Source organism: Brienomyrus brachyistius, chromosome 9 (assembly GCF_023856365.1).
Source record: "Brienomyrus brachyistius isolate T26 chromosome 9, BBRACH_0.4, whole genome shotgun sequence".
NCBI lineage: Eukaryota > Metazoa > Chordata > Actinopteri > Osteoglossiformes > Mormyridae > Brienomyrus > Brienomyrus brachyistius.
Genome location: NC_064541.1, coordinates 855602 through 863953, shown reverse-complemented (window position 1 = coordinate 863953; position 8352 = coordinate 855602).

Sequence of the window (8352 nt, the reverse complement as noted above, 5' to 3'; positions counted from 1 at the left end):
AAACTTCTGAATCTGAGCAAACGCTGACATCCTGCAGGAAATGACTTAAGACTCGTCTCTTTCAGGAACCGTCTCAACCTTTGTGCTACAAGCTAACCTCACCCTTAGCCACTAACCTAGACTAGCTCACTGTCTATTGATGACTTGGTCTATAGTCAAGTGGTTCGCTTGCCACTACTACATGCTCTTCTATGTTGCATCCAAGTCTGTTTACAGTATTATGAGTTTATAGCATTTCCAGTGTGAGGTTTTAAGCAGCGGTTGTATAGCTCTTGTGTTGCCACATCTATCTAGAAATTTTAGGTCGATCGTCACAAGCTTAGCATAGCAGCACCTAAGGTGGCTCCTTGACAGCTGAATGCTTGTCATAACTTTACTCTACTGATGCTTTTCCACTGTCACCAAAACCCGAGTCGTACCGTGAATTAGCAGTTTTCCATTGTAAAGAATCTGAGTCATACCTGAGCTATAGAACATATTACATATAACACTATAGAACAGGGATGGATTTGGAATGCAAATTTACGCTAGCTAATGCTGATTGCTCTAGTATTTGATGCAAGAATAACATAGTGATTCTCACAGATGTGCTCGAAAATTGTGAAATTAACACATAGTAAATCATGATGTATACTGTGTGAAAAGTAAATAAGCACCAAATGTCTTCTTGAACTAAATCATCTGCCCAGTTAATAAATAAGTGCAAACGTAAGTGTCCGCTAGAGGACATCCCTTCCTTTGACCATGGTGCCACTGGGACTTCCTGTTGTTATAAAGCTTGGTGGTCCAGAGTATGTATCTAGTATCTAGAAAGAGGAAGGTGTGAGACTGGGAGTATCTCAGACAGAAACCCATGACAAGGCACTCACACATACTCTGACAGTCACACACTGTCAATTTATGAAACAGTCTTTACATTGTAGGAAGACAATGGAGTAGCTCAAACAACAAACAACATAATAATAATAATAATAATAATAATAATGTATAAATGATACAGGACTGTATCACAACACGCCCATGTAAAGTGCCATGGAGTTACTCAGTTGTGAAAGGCGCTATATAAAAATAAATTGAATAATAATAATAATAACAAAAATTATAATAATAACAATAATGACAATGAAAATGTATAAATGATGCAGGACTGTATCACAACACGTCCATGTAAAGTGCCTTGGAGTAACAGCTGTGAAAGGTGCTATATAAAAATAAATTGAATAATAATATTAATAACATTGTGTGATATGTTGTGATTGGACATTGTTTTGTCATGAGCACACAGACAAACGGCAATAAGGTATTTAATCTTAAATGCTTTGTTATAAAAGCCATTTTGCGGTACCTGTTTCCTTTATATACACAGATATTTGGTTTGGATCTCACTCTACACGCTCTGGTTACCAGTAAGCAGGGTTTTGATATCAGCCGGCATATAAATTCATCCTGCGCTAAAAAAAAAAAGAAAGGTTGGGTCATAAAAAGCAGATCTTAAACTGAAGAGAAATCGCCAACATCCCTGTGATGCAAAGGTCAGGCGGCACTGGATTTCCTCCCCAGAAAAATAAAACCTCACTGATGGTTCTGGAGACCTGCAGGAGCCGACTGTGGTCTCTCCGGCCACCCAAGCCGCGGGAGGAGCGGCCGTCGCCCGGGACAGGGGCTGCTCGGGGCATCCGTTCGGCCCCCTATGAGTCACCCGCACAGGTCACTCCGATGACCGGGAGGGGCTTCAGGTTCCCCCGAAACCTAACACCCGGCTGTTCCCCCCCCATGGTTCAAAGCAGAGCTTCCAGCACCCAGAACTGTCTGACTTACAGTCACAGAGCTTAGTTCATTAGACTGGGTGTTTTTTTACAAGGCACCCCATATCCATCAGCAGAAAGGTGGGGGCCTGAAACAGATATCAAAGTGGTTAAAGCATTGCCGTGTTTCATAGATGTATCATTGAATGTATTACTCTAAAAGTATATGTGTATGAATTAACAGAGATTAATTTGAAATCTGTTTGCACAATTCACAGTGGTTATCAGACCGGCAATAATGTTCAAAAATCTGAATGTAAGTCTGACATGTGTGAGAGTTTGCGAGATAGAGACAGTGCCCTCCCCAGGAGAGCTACATTTGCCCCCTTCGAATATGCATGTAGAATATACATAAAGCATTTTATGAAATGACCCACCACACGCAGAAAAATAATTAGCGCACATTTACAATTACGGTTTGCTTTCCATAAAATGCAAAAGAAACTCAATGCATTTTTAAACTGCGACCAGAATTATATTCATATGAATGCACTGCAGTAGTCCAGTTTCCTGTGTAATAAGGAATCACCTACCAGAACCTACTAGACTTTGGCAACATATATAAATCCATTATGACAAGGCAGTCTCAGAAAAGCATATTACAATTTATGACCAAACTGATGGGCTGCCAGGCTTTGAAAAATGGACTATCCAGTAATATCAGACCTTCCCGAAAGAACAGATTCTACTCAGAATTTAACCCTTCAGATTTAGTAAAGGGTCCTGTTTCATTGAAGAGGAAAGGTGGTGCATGGCAGAGGGATGTAAGACTGTCGCAAGCAAAAGAGCAGCAAGTGATCACTGCTAACTTTTATACATTCATGCATCATTCATACAACAGATTCTTCTAGCCAACGGTGTCACACACATTAACACACACACATTTGCCTTTCTATATCATTATTATTACTGCATTTTGTTTAATGCAACAGTATCCAGTATTGATAAATAATTTCTAGGTTAATTCTACTGAGCTATCTAAATTGGTTTAAAAATGTTAAATTAATTTATTTATTAATTCATTTTATCGTGCGGTCATTAAGGGAAAACTGATACTTGAATATATTAATGCTGGAAATAACACAATTTTTTAGACTTATTTCTTTGCGAATGTGCACTGGCGGAGGTGCAGAAAGATTTCAAACAGGGATGAGATCACTGTACAAGATGCTGTTAGTGTTAATGTGTATTGCTATAGTGGTAGGATTAATGTCTCAAAGGAGTAAGACAGATCGGAAAGGAGCTGCATCTTGACACATGAGCAGATGTTCACTCAGGACTGATGGCAACGTGAGCAAAATATTTCCATTCCAATCTTTGTCTCTCTCTTTATCTTTCTGAGGACTTTGGTTAACATCCCACAACAGTACAACACAGTGACTCATGTTGTTGGGAGGATGGTTGTGGGCAATTCTGGTACAAAAACAGTATCGTTCCACACAATGAGCTCTACTCTGGTCAGTGCTGGAAGATTCACGCTAGCTGTGTCTCTGATCAACTCATGATATTTATATATGAAGATATATATACACCCACATATACCATAGCAATTGAGCTCATTCATAGGAAAGCAGGACTCAATATAAGAGTGTGAATGCGGAAAGGGAAAAGGCACAAGAGTTCAGCCAGCAGCAGGAAGCAATCAATAACGGTGTTATAAGGGATCTGCGAGCAGTGGGCCCAGGGAGTAGGGGAGCACGGCCATAGGGGAGGCGCCCACTATACTGAGCAAACACTCCAGACAATAGAGTGATCGCAGTTGACACCTGAGAACATGCTCTGTGCCGCTCTGAATGCGAGAGATTGCTGCAGACCCTGCGCTACCCTGGGCTGCCCTCCTGCGCATCTCTGCCATGCTGTGACATCACACGCCATCTCAGGAAAAAGGCATAATATTAAACCCAGAAGTTAAAGTATAATTCTGAGTGTATGTATCAAAAAGGGAGAGAGAAAGATTCTACAACAAAAATGTTGCAGTAAGTTGGTGACACTTGACAGGGCACAAATACTTAGCAATAACTCAGTTACTACTGAAGTACAAATCACAAACAAATCACAAACAAATCACAAACAAATCACAAACAAATCACAAACAAATCACGAACAAATGCCTGGGATAAAATATGCGCCACGATTCATTAATGATGAACAAACATGAGGTCAGTATTTAACCTGAGGTATTCATGACCTGGTCCTTCAGAAGTTCACAAAGGTTCACAGAAATAACAGATATAGTAACAAATATAGTAACAGTCTTTGATAAAACCGGCATCACGATTCATTGATGATGAATTAACATGAGATCAGTATGCAACTAAGACTTAGTTTGCAGTTAATTAATACATAAGTAATAGTATAATACTATATTATTTGTGCTCTGTTAATTTAAATGTTACAAATAAGTGTCATAGACAAAGTATGCTGAAAGAAACAGGTAATGATATTGTTTAAGTACATTGCTGTGTTTGCAGGTGAATGCCATCTATATATTTTTTAAAGTTATTAGATATTAAATGTACGGTGAATGTGCATGTCTGTGAGGATGCAGGTGTATTAACACTCTAGGATAGCAATACAGGTCAGATGGGAGAAGAGTAACCAATGAGATGGCATGGTGGCTGAATGGGGAGGGGCTGTATCTGTCACCAAGTAGCCCAGTTTAAGTGGAGTCAGTATCACTAACACTGTATCTGAGGGTCCATCTCAAGTCAACACAAAAATAAACCTCTAAAAGTGTCACAGCAAACGGACATTCGCATCCATGTAAGAAGCTCTACTGCTGAAATGCTCTGAAAGGGATCTGCGAGTGTTTGCAAGACATTCTAATTATCTGTCACTCTATATTGCCAGTTGCATGGCGGCTCAATGGCTAACACTCCTGCAGTGTTCAGGGTCTTAATCCCCCCCCTGCGCAGAGTCTTTGGAGTTCACATGTTCTCTCAATGTTGTAGGGATTTCATCCTGTGGTGTAAAGACTTACAGGTATGCTAACTGGTGCAGGCCCCCCTAACAAGATGTGTTTTGCTGAATGAGGGGGCCCAATAGTACATTTTGGACTGGGCCCCCTGAATCTGCAAAGGATTCCTACGCTCCCCTCCCTTACCCCTGGACTGGTTCCTCAAAATTGTCTATGGTCAACATGCCCTGAGACTTACTATCATCCCACCCAGGGAGAAGCCCGTGCCCATCCTCCAATAACATCGATCATGATAAGTATGCAGAAAATGGATGAATAGACATTCTTTAAGCTAACAACACATACACTGCTGTCCTTAAATAACTCCTCCCAGCCTGAAGGTGGCAGTATTTCCCCACTTCAGGTGTTGTCTTGAACTTTCAGCCACATGGAAAAGAAGAAAATATGAAGAAATAAAGGTCTACATATATTTCTAAAAAGAAGCTTCACTGTATCGTAACAAAGTGTACATGTTTTTGGCACTGGGATGTGTGTTTGAGGAATGTGTAAACAGGGATGTTTGATGATTTGTGATGTGCCAAACCTTTCAGCTCTCAGAGCTCAGTGTCACGCTGACATCTTGTATGGACAAAGGTTCAGTGGGACATGTGAAATTCCTATTCATCTTTTTTTAAAAAAAACGTCTTGCAATCTCTTGAAACCACAAAGGCAGGAGGATCTTTAAAGGTACGCTCAGGCCAAGAAAACATTCTGATAGAAGGATAGGAAAATTCCTAAGGATATTACTCCACATTTATCCATATCCAAAGGCTTTCCTTCCATCTTCCTTTGCTGTGAAACACTGCTTCTTCCTTTGCTGTGAAACACTGCTCCTTCCTTTGCTGTGAAACACTGCTCTTTCCTTTGCTGTGAAACACTGCTTCTTCCTTTGCTGTGAAACACTGCTCCTTCCTTTGCTGTGAAACACTGCTTCTTCCTTTGCCGTTAAACACTGCTCTTTCCTTTACTGTGAAACACTGCTCCTTCCTTTGCTGTGAAACACTGCTTCTTCCTTTGCTGTGAAACACTGCTTCATCAATATATGCATGCTTTTCAGATAAAAAGAAAAGATAAAGAAAAACAAACAGCAATGGAGAAGCAGGACAGCACTTTGCTAGTATTTTATTGACATCACAGGGACAATCAGCATTTAGTACTTGTGTTTGTTGGGTGCAGTAGAGGTCATATAAGGCCTCGAACCTCAAAAGCAAAGTTAAATGACCTTTTACAGTAATTTGACCAAAAGAAAAAGTTCCAACACATTACAGCATTAACAAAATCGTTTAAAACATTGTATAAACAGATTCGTTTGGAACGGTAAATAACTTACAGTTTCCATCTGGAATCTCTTCCACATGTTTCCGTAAGCTCCGAACCCTCCTATACCTTTGCCCATGGGGAAATCTTTTCTTCCATAACAGCAGACTTGAAATGTCGTTCACCACCAAAATGAAAACACTGTATATTCTGTAGGAAGCAAAATAACTGGTCCTGTTCTTTCTTACAGCAGACCTTTATATTTCTGAGCTCTAAATGAATGGTAATAGACACTCTGAGCTCTTAGAGGTCGGTAAACAGTGTGATGTATGGACACAGAAAGTGAATAGTGTGTGAGCGTGTTACGTGTTCGGCGCTGCTGCAGTGGGGTGTTTTTCGAAGGCGCCGCAGACGAAGGAGGACACAGAGCCAGCAGCTTGCACTTTGTTGACTGAGCTCAGGCATCACAAGCAGACTTGTTAGCACAATAAACAGTCCCATTGCAGGGGGGCTTTGTTTGTGCAGGTGGAACACCCTCAACCCTCTTGTGATACTGGATCTTCCATAAAACTGCCATAGTTTGTGTGCTGCCAGTGTGAGGTGTTCAGTCTGACGATGTGTCACCTTCCTTTGGAATCAGCTTCAGGATTTCAAGGCCTGACTCTGATCAATGGTATTCCGCTGCCAAACAACTCGCTGATATAAATGATATCATGTTGCATGTGTAGACAAAATGTGGAAGTAGAAATTATCGAATGTTTTGTATGTGATCAATGATGCTTGTGCTGAGAGAAGGGAGAGAAGGGACCATGTGAGGAGGGGCTGGTAGGATAGGTAAATGAAAATAAGAAGGAGGCAGCAATTAATTAAGGTATAACTGTCACGGACATGGAACATGGTACAGGAAAGGAAGGTGACGATCCACTTGTGGCTCCACAAGAACAACAGAGGTTTATTACAAAACTGAAAAGACTGGGAACAGTACAAACAAAACGGACCTCCAGGGCTCAAAACTAAACAGGGGGACAGTATAACTAACAGAACAGAAAGATCTATGAAGGGAAACTGGTAACGCAGAGAACAGGCTGAGAAGCAAACACAGCAAATCAGAATAACCAACATCACAGTTAGGGAATGACTCCACACAGGAACAGAGCAGGACCAGGTACTTAAATACTGAGGGATAACAAGGAAACACAGGACAGGTGAGAACAATCAACAAGGAAATGGGCAACAGGTGAAACTAATAATAATTAAATCAAGGAACTCAGAAACTAGGAAACAAAACCCAAACACTAGGGAAATAACAAACACAGGTAAAAAAAAAACCAAAGGCACAAAGCAAAAAACAAAAAAAACAATGGAAACCACAAAACTCAAGAACTAGAAAAACTAATTCAAATGAAACACTAGGGAACAAATCTACTAAATACAAACACACGACTGACAGATTAGTAGCCGCATGCTCAGCCCTTAGCGCCACGCAGCAATCCGGGGAGCTGGGGAAACACACGAAGGACTTGGGCACAGGGAGAACAGGACGGCCAGCAATGCCTGCTGGCCAAAAGGGGAGGAGACATTAAAGGTTAGGGCAGACGGGTGCTGATCCGGACAGTAGCCATTGCTCGATTAAATAACAATGGGTACACTTGTGATGAGACATGTTAATGAGAAAATAGAAAGTGTTCCAAAGGTCATATTTATAACTGCTTTGTCTCAAGTACCATCAGCCTAGCAATCTGATAAAACTCACCATCTTTATTTTCCCACGATTCTCCCTGGTGATGGTAGTGGAGCTGAGCAGGTCTGATCAGATATCTTTTTCCATAGTGTCAGACTCTTGCTCGTTGTTTTGCGATACCTTAGCTAACCACCATAATCTCCCCAGCGTGTCCTGGGTCTGCTCCAGGACTTTCGCCTTGTGGGACGTCCCGGAAACACAACCCTTGGGAGCTGTCCAGGTGGCACTCCTATACGATGCCCTTACCCACCATAGCTTCTCGATCCAGAGGACCAGCAGCTCTATTTCAAGGTGCCTCCAGATCTCCTAACTCCTTGCCCTATCACGGAGAGCAAGTGCACCTCCCCCGTAGGGAAACCTGATTTCACCCGCTCTGAATTGTAGCCTTGCTCTTTTGATCATTACCTATAAATCATAACCATTGGTGAGGAAGCACCCACTGAGTCCAGTGCAGGCCTAAAACCACCATAGTGACTTCAGCTGCAGTGACTCTGATCCACCCAGTGTTTCAGACACTGCCTCCTAGTTAAAGGATATACCCACCGTGTTCAGTACATCAGCACAGTGCACCCTCCACTGTTGGTCAGCACTTC